Source organism: Eptatretus burgeri, chromosome 2 (assembly GCF_056783735.1).
Source record: "Eptatretus burgeri isolate ZD-2024b chromosome 2, Ebu_testis_v1, whole genome shotgun sequence".
Taxonomy (NCBI): domain Eukaryota; kingdom Metazoa; phylum Chordata; class Myxini; order Myxiniformes; family Myxinidae; genus Eptatretus; species Eptatretus burgeri.
In genome coordinates this window covers 99934177-99946833 of record NC_140962.1, presented here as the reverse complement: position 1 = coordinate 99946833, position 12657 = coordinate 99934177, and the positions used below count along the sequence as shown (strand labels likewise).

The following is a 12657-nucleotide window of genomic DNA, read 5'->3' as shown; positions in this document are numbered from 1 at the left end:
ATTTCTGGGCTGGACTCTGTGGTGTTCCCATCCACACACTTAGTTCATGATATGCAGATCACGGATTCAGCATTCCAAATATGTTCATATGACTGTTGTTTACTAATTTCCTCATGAATGAAAAAGTACTGTATAATGATGTATCCTAATTAGCTTTTCTTGCATGTAGTATGTGTACAAAATACTCCATGAGTCGAGGACACAATATAAGAAAACTAGTTGAGGCACCCGCAAATTGTGCGGAAGGAATTTAGAGTTAAGAAAAAGAAAGCCAGGTACTATGTATAATTCCAATTAATTCATCACATACAATTTAGCAGGCAATACTCTAATAATAATAATAATAATAATAATAATAATAATAATGATGTAACGATTTATAAAATATCTACAATATCATAGAGTATGGTAGTACTCCATATAGAGGGATGATATGGGAAAAAAAATAGTGGCTCATTCAAATGTGTACACAATGATATGCTCATAAACTCCTATAGAATTAAGTCATAAACATTTAAAAGCCATAACTTTTATTCTTCAGCGTTTTCTAAACTACCAAGACTTCTATATAAATTGTCAAGGTTCGTATGAGAGCTAACACACAACGCACAGCAAGGGAGGCATGAGACAAGAGGGGCGGGAGAGGAAAGGACAAAACAGTGGGGAACAGAGTCATTAGGTGATTAGGAGATCTGTGGAAGGGAGAGGGATGGGGTGGGGAACATGGGGTATACAAGATGGATATTACAGGGACTTTCAGGAATGGAAAGCAGGGAATTTGAAGGAGGTGGGTTTGGGGTGGATTAGGTGGGTTTGGGGTGGATTTTTCCACGCTACGTTCTTCAGCATTCGGACGTCCTATTCTGTGAGCTTGTGTGGCGTACCACTTCGCAGCTGAGCTGTTGTTGCTCATAGTTGTTTCCACTTCACAATAACAGCACTTACAGTTGACCAGGGCAGCTCTCGCAGGGCAGAAATTTGACGAACTGACTTATTGGAAAGGTGATATCCTATGATGGTGCCATGTTGAAAGTCACTGAGTTCTTCAGTACAGCCCATTACACTGCCAATATTTGTCTATGGAGATTGCATGGCTGTTTGCTTGATTTTATACATCTGTCAGCAATGGGTGTGGCTGTAATAGCCGAATACACTCATTAGAAGGGGTGCCCGTATACTTTTGGCCATGTAGTGTTGTTTGGAGACTCAACTGACCCACTCCCAGAACAAGCGATATTCTCCAGACTAAAAGCTAGAACAAAACAAGCTAACAAGACTCATTCTCCAGACGAGTCTGCATGGGCATTATTATCCCTGACTGATGTAGGCCTCCTCATGTACCATACTGGCAATAAAATATTCTCAATCCAAAACCACCAAGATTTAGCAAAAGAATATATGTGATTTTGGATGGAGCTCAGAGGTAGGATCATAAAATTGTGAATTGTAATCAATCAATTGTTTTTGCATATTGGTTCATGTATTTGCAATTTTGCAACATCTTCCCGCAGACCACAAGCGAGTGTAATTCATTTGAGAATTATTAATAGTACCTCTAAATTTGGTGATATTTCATTGTACAAAGTGTATTTCAAAAGCCTTGTCGCTTTGATCATGGCGATCGTTTACTTAGGGTCAAAATTGACGTTCATTATGTGATTTTGAGGATGCCCGACTGGGCATCCAAAACCTAACCACTTATAAAATTTGGGTGCCCGACACTACACTTAGGTGCCCCGGGCACCCAGACACCTGTTAATGTCGAGCCATGCCTATTCCCACATGGAAGGTTTCACGTGTGTCAAAAGCCATTTCAACAGAGAACTTGAATTGTAACATCAAAATAATATTTGGTCATGTACCAGCTATGCTGACGATTTTTCCCAAAATGTTATCTTACTACGAGCAAGATGTAAATGGTGTTTTCTGATCCAAAGCTCAGACTCAATTGAAGTGACAATGGTGCTGATCACAATACACCTCCAATAATTGTATGCAGTACTCTGTAATCCCTTTCACAATACAGTATAGAAAGGACATGGGAAGTTCACATGGTGTCAAGAAATATTCAGCAATAATTAATATTAACATGATGAATTGGCTTTAGACTGGCAGGGGACATTTCTAACTGTTATATTTTTATATCTATGTTCTCAATTTAGTAGTTAAGTGTTGATATCACACCAAATACCCAATTTAGTGTATGTCTGTCTGACCGCAATACATTCAGTCATTACTTATCCAATCTAAACCAAACCTGTCAGAGGGAATAAGGATCACGAAATGGAGGTTATTGCTATTTTACTTGCCCCCCTCCCACCCCCACGAGGGGGATTTCCGCCTTGGACGAACTCCGTGTTAAAGTGCATAAATAGCTCAGCATGGCGTTTTGTGCAGCACACATACCAGGCATAAAAATTATTATAACCACTAACGATTCAGTCCATTCTGTCCAACGTACAATGACCTTTTTAAACACTCATTATTAAACTGGAACAAGTTTGGAGGAAACCCGGCGTGCTTTAGGCATTCTTTGCTTCTCACGTCCCCTCAGACAAACGGTTCCGAGCCGTCTCGACGTGCTCGGCCTCGACGTGCTCGGCCTCGACGTGCTCGGCCTCGACGTGCTCGGCCTCGAAGTGCTAGGCCTCGACGTGCTAGGCCTCGACGTGCTAGGCCTCGACGTGCTAGGCCTCGACATGCAAGGCCTCGACATGTTTGGCCTCGAGGTAAGCGGCAATGATCAGGTCAGGTCAGGTATGGGAGCATGTGCCAGAACAGCACGTCGCTGCGTCCACTTTCCGCCGGTACTCCAGGGGCCTCTGTCTGGCCATCCCCCAGGCAGATGCCAGGCCCATCCCCATCTCCTTGAGATGATGGTCAACCTGTTGCAACCATGAGGCACGTGGTCGACCCACTGGCCTCCTCCACTCATGAGACTCGCTCGCTGAGAGAATCTGGTGAGCAGGATCAAAGTCAGGAAAATGAGCCACATGTCCATACAGCCGCAACTGACGCTCACGGACTATGCAGGTAACAAATCTCATCCGAGTCTCTCTCAGCAACCGCTCGTTGGACACAAAATCCGACCAGCGATAGCCAAGGATTCTCCGAAGAGACCTGGTACCAAAGGAATTAAGTCTCCGTCTCAGATCCTTGGTCAGAGTCCAAGTCTCGCACCCATAGAGCAAGACTGGAAGTACCAAGGACCTGAAGACTCGGACTTTCGTCCTCCCGCACAGGTACCGGCAGCGCCACACCCCATGATCCAGTGAATCCATGACTCCCCAGGCCCGACCCAGACGTCTATTGACCTCTGACTCGCAGCCAGCAGAGACATGAATATCACTGCCAAGGTAAGTGAATCTCTCCACGACCTCAACATCCTCACCACAAACAGACACAGACAGGACAGCAGCATCCAAGATGTCACCGAAAGCGTGGATCTTAGTTTTGACCCAAGAAACCCGTAATCCCAACGGCTCTGACTCCTCATTCAGCACCTCGAGGGCCCCCAAGAGGATGTCTAAAGTCTCCGCAAAGATGACTGCATCATCTGCAAAGTCAAGGTCCAAGATCTTGACATTCCCAAATGACGCACCGCAACTTGATCTCTCCGACATCCTCCCTAGAATCCAGTCCATACAAGTGCTGAAAAGTGTGGGGGCAAGTACACATCCCTGACGAACTCCAGTAACAACTGGAAATAAGTCAGAGATGGTACCACCACACTTCACAGCACTCTCAGTACCAGAGTAGAGTTCAGACATCAGATCGATCAGTTTTGGTGGCACCCCACGAAGACCAAGAATCCTCCAGAGAACATCCCGATTCACTGAATCGAACGCTTTACAGAGATCAACATAGGCTGCAAGCAGCCCCTGCCGAAACTCTCATCTGCGTTCGGTGAGGACACGAAGTGCAAGGATACGGTCAATCGTTGACCTCTTTGGTGTAAAGCCTGACTGCTCTGGACGCTGGTGCTCAAGCAGATGGTGGCGAACCCTATCGAGAATTATCCGAGCAAAGACCTTGCCCGGCACTGAGAGCAGCGTCACCCCTTGGTAGTTGTTGCAGTCTTGGCGATCACCCTTCCCTTTCCAGAGAGGGACAACAAGGCCCCTCTTCCAGTCAGTTGGGGTGATGCCTGTGTTCCAGGCAGAGCACAAAACTGCATGCAACGACACGAGTGCAGCATTTCCACCAGCCTTGAGAAGTTCGGCATGGATGCCACAGATCCCTGGAGCTTTGCCCCGTTTCAACTGGTTCACCGCAGCCCGTGTTTCCACAAGCGTAGGTGGACCACAGTTGAATCGAAGGTCAGCAACAGGGATTGTAACACCCTTGACGTCCAACTCGACAGTTGGGGGATCAGCCTGGTACAACCGCTCAAAGTAACCGGCCCAGCGGGCCTTCACTTCAGACTCCTCTGTCAAGAGCCTACCACTCTCTGCTCGAACTGTAGTGCTCCGAGGGATGGGCTTGGATGAACGTAATGCGTGAATTCCCCTGTAAGCGGGACGAGAATCACCTGTCCACAGGTGATGCTCTACCCCCTCACAGATTCCTCGCACATAGGCCTCCTTTTCCACCCTCAGTGCACGTACAGTTTTACGTCTCAGCTCCCTGAACAGCTCAGCTCTGCCATTCAGCCTGGCCCTGCGACTCTGGTCAATGGTATCCAGTGTCCCTTGAGAGACAAAATTCTTCTTTGCCCTGCGGTGAGCTCCAAGGCATCCACCGGCAACATCAAGGACGGTGGTCTTGAAGGCACTCCACAACTCTTCAGGACCCCCCAAAGCACCCAGACCCCCCAAGTGTCCACTCAGCCTGTTCGCAAACTCCTCAGCTACTCTCTCATCCCTGAGCTTGGCAACATCCAGCCTCGGCAGGGATGGTACCATTCTCCAGGATTTAAGGTGCAGCTTTAGAGTTGCTACAACAAGCCTGTGGTCAGTATTGAGGAACTGAGCACTCCGGTAGACCCTGCAGTTCTGGATCATCCTCCAACGACCGTCAATGAGGACATGGTCAATCTCCTTTGCCACACCGCCAGCGTTGGAATACCAAGTCCAGCGATGAGCTTGTGGGCGCTGAAGCCATGAACCAGCCACCCTAAGTCCATGACTTCTTGCAAAGTCAAGGAACTTAGTGCCATTCTGGTTCATAGTTCCTGACCCATGGGGACCAACACACCTCATAACCGTCCCTATCAGTTCCAGTCGATGCATTGAAATCCCCCAAGACTAGAAGTGTATCTCGTCTGGGGCACTGATCAACTACAGACTCGAGCGTGGCGTAGAATGTATCCTTCACGGTCAGATCACTCGCCTCAGTCGGAGCATCAACAGAGACCAGGGAAATGACACCTAAGGAGTGACGAATCCTTAATCTCATAATATGCTCGTTGACCGGTATTACCTCAATTATCATTGGGGTCAGCTTATTGGACACAGCGACAGCAACTCCTTGGGTATGGTAACCATCAGAGCGACCAGACCAATAGTAGGTGTAACCACCCACCATTATCTCGCCGCAATCCGGTCTCCGAACCTCAGAGAGAGCTGCAATCCCGATGTCCAAACGCTTGAGCTCAGATGATAACAGAGACAGGTGATCATCCTCTCTTAGGGATAGGACATTCCAGGCACCCACCCGAAGGGACCGCCTCAGGTTAACCCAAGGAGACCGCCGTCTGGTGGACGACACCTCAGCACCACTCCGACACACTCTTCCGCAATCTGACCCAGGGATGTTACCCCATGGTTTCCCTCCTATCATCATGGATTGGGGGTCCCGAAGGCTTTGCCCCAATCCCGTCATCCGGTGAGCTGCCCTGCGAAGGGAAGCTGTACAGGAGGTACTCCCACGGAGTGGGTTTTCAGATTTTTTTGCGTTTTTGCGTTTTGCGGAATGAAGGGTTTTACGGTGGCCGGAGTGCAAATCCTGCCACCAACCTCCTAATAAGAAGTGACCCAACTGCAGGAGGACGTCCGCAGACACAGTTGGGCACTAGATATGGATGGCCGTTGGCTCACAAGGAGCTCCTCCGCCCTTTGACAGGTTTTGTTTTTAATCCTGCTGGGTGTCCATATCCAAACACCCTCCTCACCAGAAAACCTGGTGGGGGAGACGGTTTAGTCGCCGACAACCCGACCATGGAACAGGTTAGTACAGGTTTACATGGTACCTGTAGCAGGTCACAGATCGAACCTGACCTGACAGTGATCAGTGAACCTGACCTGACCTGACCTGACAGACAGGCAATGATCATTTGCTAATAAAGGTGATAAAATGAGTCTTGACGCATGAATGGTGAATCCCATTGCCTGTCTGATTTTTACCTTCCATTAAATTATTCATGGATTGTAGCCCATATGGATTGTTTATAACATATTTTGTGGCCTCATATGTGATTTCTCCCAGCCATGGTTTCAAGTGTGATGTGCAATATTGACCCTGACACGCTTACGGCCCAATTGTGACCTTTATTTGATGCATAACCCTATTCCCAGGGCGTATCTACGGAAAATAGCGCCGATGGGAAGCAATGAAATTGCGCCCCTGTCCAAACATCTGACACCCATCTTTTAGATAACTTTACCATAATATCAGCTCAAAAATACAACCCAAGCTCGTTAATATTTTAATTAACAAATTATGGCACTACATGAAAATTACAACTGCACCTTCCTTGCTTTCACTGATGCAAATTGGTCTATGATGTGCTCAAAGTCAGTTTTTTCAGTTTCTTCTCTTTCTACACTTAGCAGAGCAAGATCAGAGAGTCTGCATTGACCCATGGAGACTCTCAAATATGAAAGTATTAGTTTTAACTTGCTGAATGATCTCTCACAGCTGGCGATGGAAACCGCGATGGTTAGCATTATCTGAATAGCAATGGGAAGATCGGGGGAAGATACTCTCATCTCCATACTGAACAATAAATTCGAGAAGCTCTTCAGCTCTTGATATTTTCACGTTGGCTCGACTTGATAGCAACATTGTGAAATCCAAAATTTCTTCATGTAGCTGCTGTCAATCAACATCAGAGCTGTACAATTCGCCCAAATTTTCGCACTTCTTCTTTAGGTCGTTACTGTTGGCACCGGAACTCAGTCCCTCGACATCGAGAAGGAACCCAAACTTGGCATCAGGGTCGTGCAAACGAGCGAACCTTTTGTCCATTTCTCTGTGACATTTGTCGAGTCGATTTTTGTCTGTCATTTGTCGAGTGTTCCCTTCATGACTCTTTCCATTTCCTCCTTGACTGTTAACCCAGTGTCTCTCAAGTTCTCATCAGCCATTAATTTCTTTCGGCCCGGACATCTTTCAACTTCAATATTCTATTCTTGACAGAGACCGAGTCCTGCTCAGTGGCGCCCCCCCTTCAAGTAGTGCCATACTTGCCATACCTTAGGTACGCCACTGCCTATTCCTCAGGTTCGTTAGCATTGTTTAATACTCGTTAGAGGGAAATGTGGAGAAAATTGGACGTACTTACACATGGGCGGTGTATCGGCTAACAGTCGCTGGTCCGCATACTTGTCAGAAGTAAAAGTTATTATAACCAGTTATACAGTTTCATCAAATTGTGGCCGACTTCTCATGACGTTCATCAGATGTCTCCAAACATCCCTACCCTGCACCGCTTTCCGGAGCTCCGGCAGAGACAGCTTGGTTGCAGCCTCTACCTCATCCAAAGGTGTGTTCCATGATTAATCTGCTTGCTCTCGCTTGCCAAGCCAGCCGTTCCTTATTGATCATTTCATTGGAGGGCTTGCTTGAGTGCTTAGATCAAGTGAGCTACTTGGCGAGCGCTCCACAAGCTGATTGGTAATGGAACACTACCCAGGCATATACATTGTCTACCTCTTCTCCTCTTCTTCCCTCAACCATACCCAACATGGTTGAAGTTCAGTTCTCCCAGAACTGAAACATGTGTCAAGAGGCAAAGAGAAACACGGGTTACCAGAATGCCACCATTGTCCAACAAGCTTTTAATCCGACCATCGGACACCAGGCCTGTCCACACATGCACAGACGCAACATTGCAATACATCACAGTTGACTTATCCAGAATTTGGTTTTCTGCACCCACGATGTATCCAAAGCCTGGCAGTTTCTGGTTTACCATCAGCACTTCTTATGTACATGTTGGTATGACTTATTCAAGTACTGATTTGTTTGTTCTTCGTGCAGTCCGTGGAATTTTAACGTTCATCTCAAACAACACATTTAAAAACTATCAATCTTCTTCCTTTCCTTCTTTCTCACTGTCTATGACACATCCACACATTGCAACTGGAAATACCGAAGCACTCTCCGGCCTCCTCCACGTTTGGATTGTCACATCTTTGTCTTTCCAGATCCTTGTCAATCCTGACATTGCTGTTCTCCCCAACACGACTCGTCCATGAATTCCTCCTTCACATTCTTCACTCATTTCATTCTTAGAACCCAGGAAGATGAACCTCTGCGCTGTTTCCACGTGATCTTCTCCCAATACGAACACGTCGATCTTCTCAGTTGACAAGATTTTAATCTTTTTTTTAGGTTTAAATGAAGATGAGGTTTTTCACTTTCCTTCTTCACTGTCTGCAGAAGTTTTATCAAGACCCCTTTACTTTCTACCAATATTGTCATCATTATACCGTATGTTATTGATACATCTTCCTCCAATCCTAATACATCTTCCTCCAGCATCTACAGTCCATCATCCAAGTTACATTTTTTGTCAGAATGATTATAACCACAAATTAATCAGTCAATTCCGTGCCATGACAATGGCATAATGATAAGAATATTAACACGGAGGCTGGTAGGATGGCCTGCAGGTATGCACATTATCCTCTGAGTTCTCTAACCTGCGTTTGAATCCCGACCCATCTATAAACTGTCATCCTTGTGTTTCACAGGCAGGGAGATTCATTAATGTGCGTGCCATCCCTCAGATGGATGCTAAACTGGCGTCCCATCTGTCGGCATCAGCTGGTGGACTTTAAAGATCCTACGTGCCCTTCACGAAGAGTAGGTGAGCTATCGGTGGCACCCTGAACAAATTACAAATTCCTGCCTTAACCTGGGTCAGATGTCAGGCATGTCCCGCCAGTTTGTGACAGACACTGGACAAGTTTTCCCCCAGCCACCCCACAATAATGTGGGAATAATTTTGGCCTTTAAAGAAGAATAAGGAGAATATTAACAAACAGCTGTCTTCCCCATCCGTGTGTATCATTTTGTACAATAGAACGCCATCATCTCTCTGGAATCTGTTGGTATGCCGATCGAGACTCTGCTCCCACCTGAACCAGCAGAGGGATGTCTGCTGATTGCACCAACAGCCTTTTGTTAACCAAAGGCCCTTTTTCATTGCCTTGCATATGCATGCCAAATGCCAGGCTGCTCATAGAGGAATCAATGGGGTCGATTATGTCCTCAAACACACCTTCACCTTGCAGATGCTAACTTGTATTTTCCTGTCACTTCCAAATTGCTCAGTGTTTTTTTTTTTCAGAAATACGACTTTTTGGAGAAGGGTGTCAAAACAAAAGTATTTTGCATTTTTTTTTTAAATGTTTGTTTGGGCCCAAAATGTTGAAACTTCTCAACATTTTGGGAATCGGAGGGAGCATTCTTTCCCAATGCTTGTATTAGCATATCCTGCATTTCTAAAGAAGAAACAAATCAGTCCCACTGAAGCCGAGTGACAAATATGAGCCAACAACAAAACCAGATATACAAAGATGTGCTACTAACAGTTGATTCTCAAGGACAACAGAGGACAGTATGATTTGACAATTGTAAACATAATACAATTCCTACTCTTCCATATATTACATGATCACATCAACATGACACCAAATGCTTTAACTGTCTACCAAGACTGTATCAGCTCAAAACTTGAAACAAGAATAGCCTTCTCAGTTAAGGAAGAATTGATGGACTGTTGTCTTCACATATTTGTCAATAAATGTCTTGATGGAAAAGGAAGATTGTGATTTCTGCTTATTGGCTTCATCCTGTGAATAATGGCTTACGTATAAGTTACATCAAAAACAACAAAATCTCCTGTGTTTGGATATTTATGTTAGTGCCCTCAGATCCATATTTTTTGAAGAATTGTTGAGCTTTTGCAGACCGACATTGAAGAAGAAAATTATAAGAACGAATTTCATCTTGTATGTCTTTCAACCTCTGAGGTCATTAAGATTTCAGACTGTGAGTTAGCTATCATGGTATTCCACTGAGCCTTGCCTCCTGGCAATGCCCATCTCTTGAAATGTATTCAGGGCAGGAGTTAGGATTGGGTATTGGCACATGATGTTTTACACCTTTAATAAATGGTGTTGTGGGAGATTAAACGTCCAAAAACAAATGGGAAAGGAAGTTTAACATCCTCTTCAATAGGGCTTCTTCCCCAAACATGTGTAATGCACTGGCTGTGAAGTACCAAGACAACAGTTTGGAATCAGATCTGCTTGTAAATAATTGAACCCAGACGAGGCATCACAAATGGTGATTATGCTCCCTCGTAGCTATGAGATAATCATGCCACGGACATCAAAAAAAGGACAGGAATAGGACCGATCAAGATGAATCAAGAATTAAGGCTTTGTTTTCAAAGATAAAAATTAGACTATATTAATGAGTTAAATTTGTCTCTCACAACAGTCGTGGGGGTTCAAAAGGATGTGGGCAGAGTTATAGGAAAGGACACAGGAGAAAAGAGGTTAGTAACATTCTTTACAAAACATCACTGGGTCTTGGATAATGGCCAGAGGGCCAACATTTGATGAAAGTCTGATGCTGCGTTTTAAAGTGCCTAAAGGCGGACACACCTGTTGTGGCACCTGATACAGCTATTGTTATAATGGTGTGGTCTGGCCTGGAGGCTGAGGTGGAAAACTGCTTGATAGTGATTGCTTCTTCTATAAACTTTGGTCTCAAGGCCTGAAGGATGGACAGTTTAGCTGCAGATGGTAAGACACAAATCATATCCACAGAAAGAGAGATAGAAAAAGCATTGTCCATTTCACCGTTAAGCTTTTAAACTCACACGAGTAAATGTGGTTTTGTAGTATTGTTGTCACAAAGGAATAAATATTAACATTTTTTTGCATTCAGGGTTTCTCAAATCAACATCATAAATGGGGAAGGAGGCATCTTGTCCCATCTTTCTGAAATGCTATATATGCAGTATGTCCACAAAGTCTTGTTGTGGTTTTAATATTTTACGACAACCAAACCGGAACAAGACTTTGTGGACACCCTGCACACACACACACACACACACACACACACACACACACACACACACACACACACACACACACACACACACACACACACACACACACACACACACACACACACACACACACACACACACACACACACACACACACACACACACACACACACAATGCACCACTGTGATTAGTGAGGCCAGATTGTATTTGGTATCCATACATGCCATATGCCACATGGACACATTGTGTTCACCCACCAACCACAACCAGGAAGCATCACCGTTGTTATTTAGCAGTTGAGAGATGTACAAATGGAATTACTGAAGTGCTACAAACCTGAACCAATGCTATAATGTTACTAACCTCTTTTCTCCTGTGTTCTTTCCTCTAACTCTGCCCACCTCCTTTTGAACCCCCACGACTGTTCTGAGAGATGCCTTGTCTGACTGATGTCATCACAACGACGTCTTGACTGCAAACCCAAAAGGGCCTTTAGCAGTTCAAGAATGCAAAGTCAAAAGCTGTCACCAAGCAGATGAAAACTGAAGCTATCGACTGGTTCCACCCTTGTTGGGGTTTGTCGGGGAATGAAGGAAAGAAAAATGGGGAAAATAGCCACATCAACTTTTCAGCTGAGATATACGTAATCACAAACGTCAAGTATCCGCATAAAATCAGCACGCACAGATCCTTCTGGGAGATCACCTAGTCCTAGGAGAATCTGAGCGATCCCCAATAACTCGAACAATCAGTGTTCGTTGAATTTGGAACATCATAACAAAGCATACAATGCACTGACTTCCTGCAATACATCCGCTTGATTCACAAGCCATTTTGTGTATTTAATCTTCACATTTGGAAGTTATGGGGTCCAAACGTTCGCGAGAAAGTGCTCCGCCATGTGCCACTGCCTTCACCATACGGTTCAGCCATTTCGTGTGAAATGTTGGTGCAGTCAATTTGTCCTTTATTCTGCTTTGTCAACTAAGTGGAAGCTTTTTGCATCGTGAGTATTTTGTTATTCAATGATGTTCTGATTATAGGCATGCAGAGATTATAAGCATTGGCATTGTATGTGGTATACGTTTGGCAGCCTCGAAAGTATGCGTTTATTTCTGCGCTGTCACTGATGATTTGCCAACAAGCAATGAAACTGGTTCAATGTCTGATGAGGGCATTGGTGTTCTCATGCACGAGTTGGGTGTAAATGTTTGCAGCTGTTGAGGTACTTGGGTCAAGTTCGAAACAGCAAAGGGCTTACATTTTGTCCCTTTTATGATTGCTTTATGTAGCCTTCTTTGACTAGTAGGGCCAAGTGTTGGTAGTAGTAGTATATACATATATATATATATATATATATATATATATATATATATATATATATATATATATATATATATATATA

The 12657-nt window shown here is 44.7% G+C and overlaps 1 long non-coding RNA gene across 1 annotated transcript in view; it reads left to right on the top strand.

Moving 5' to 3' along the window:
* The window catches only part of LOC147032667 (uncharacterized), a 28036-nt gene extending 18090 nt beyond the window's left edge, over positions 1 to 9946 (top strand). Inside the window, exons 2-3 of the long non-coding RNA XR_015052135.1 lie at positions 8919 to 9034; positions 9251 to 9946. This is a non-coding gene — a long non-coding RNA (uncharacterized LOC147032667). The remainder of the gene's footprint in view (positions 1 to 8918; positions 9035 to 9250) is intronic.
* The last annotated feature ends 2711 nt before the right edge of the window (positions 9947 to 12657 follow it).